Source organism: Cebus imitator, unplaced genomic scaffold (genome assembly GCF_001604975.1).
Source record: "Cebus imitator isolate Cc_AM_T3 unplaced genomic scaffold, Cebus_imitator-1.0 Scaffold71, whole genome shotgun sequence".
NCBI lineage: Eukaryota > Metazoa > Chordata > Mammalia > Primates > Cebidae > Cebus > Cebus imitator.
The window spans coordinates 1219072-1220760 of NW_016107386.1; the positions used below are offsets into that span (position 1 = coordinate 1219072).

The window sequence follows — 1689 nt, forward strand, 5'->3', positions numbered from 1 at the left end:
ATTGTGCCACTGCACTCCAGCCTGGGAAACAGAGCGAGACCCTGTCTCAAAAAAAAAAAAAAAAAAAAAAAAAAAAAAAAAAAAAAAAAAAAAAGAAAAAAAAAAAAAAAAAAAAAAAAAAATTAGCCAGGTGTTGTGGGGGCACCTGTAATCCCAGCTACTTGGGAGGCTGAGGCAGGAGCATCACTTGAACCCGGGAGTTGGAGGTTGCAGTGAGCCAAGATCATGCCATTGTACTCTAGCCTGGGCAACAAGAGTGAAAACTGTGATTAAAAAAAAAAAAAGCTAGGTGATTTATCTTTTGAATGTGCTGAATGTTTTAGGGCACAGATAATTTAATTATAACAGAACATTACTAACATTTATTGAACACTTACTATATGCCAGGCTTTCTGCTAAGCACTTAACCCTTCTAGATGTAGAACTGAAATAACTGTGTGCTGGCATGGTGGCTTATGCCTGTAATCCCAGCACTTTGGGAGGCCGGGAAGGACAGATCACCCAAGTTCAGAGGTTCGAAACCAGCCTGACCACCATGGTAAAACCCCATCTTTAATAAAAATACAAAAATTAGCAGGGTGTGGTGGCACACGCTTGTAGTCCCAACTATTCAGGAGGCTCAGGCACAAAAATCACTTGAACCCAGGAGGAAGAGGTTGCAATGAGCCGAGATCATGCCACTGCAGTCCAGCCTGGGTGACAGAGTGAGATTCTGTCTTTAAAAAAAAAAAAAAATAGAATTACATGCCTGTAATTCCAGCAGTTTGGGTGGCCCAGGCGGGTGGATCACGAGGTCAGGAGTTCAAGACCAGCCTGGCCAACATACTGAACACAGTCTCTACTAAAAATACAAAAAATTAGGCGTGGTGGTGGGCGCCTATAATCCCAGCTACTTGGGAGGCTGAGGCGGGAGAATCGCTTGAACCTGAGAGGCAGAGGTTGCAATGACTGGAGATCACGCCACTGCACTCCAGCCTGGGTAACAGAGTGAAACTCCATCTCAAAAATAAAAATAAAAATAAAATAAAACAATTGTGAAAGCTTATTTTGTAGAATACTGAGGACTGGCTTTGGGAAAGTGGCACAGTCGGGCCTCCACTGACCATTTGAGAGGTCACATGTAAGGAGCCCCAGGGAAATCCGGAAAGCGCTCTTCAGACCGTCACTGTTTCTTGGTACTCAGAAGTCCTAATGTCACCCCTCCACCCGCCCCTCTGCTCAGGCATACAACATAGAAATAAGCAAAATGGGAGGAATTCAGGCTACTGAACCCCAAATCTCAACTCACTCACATTATATACTGACTCCTGACCTCAAATGATCCACCTGCCTCGGCTTCCTGAAGTGCTGAGATTACAGGTGTGAGCCACCGAGCCTGGTCCACAACTGTTTCAATTCCACATCTAAAAGGACTAGGTGCTTAGCACAGTACCTGGCATATAGTAAGTGCTCAATAAATGTTAATTATCGTTTTATTATCTGACTATCTGCCATTAAAGATGGGGGAGGAAAAGGAAGGAAGGAAGGAGGGAGGGAGGGAGGGAAGGAGGGAGGGAGACAGGCTGGGCGAGGTGGCTCACGCTTGTAATCACAGAACTTTGGGAGGCCGAGGAGGGTGAATCATGAAGTCAGGAGCTCGAGATCATCCTGGCTAACACGGTGAAACCCCGTCTCTACTAAAAATACAAA

General features: G+C 44.9%; 1 protein-coding gene across 2 annotated transcripts in view; it reads right to left on the bottom strand.

Annotated features, from left to right (window-relative positions):
- WBP1L (WW domain binding protein 1 like) overlaps positions 1-1689 on the bottom strand; it is an 81296-nt gene that overhangs the window by 4475 nt on the left and 75132 nt on the right. The window lies entirely within an intron of this gene.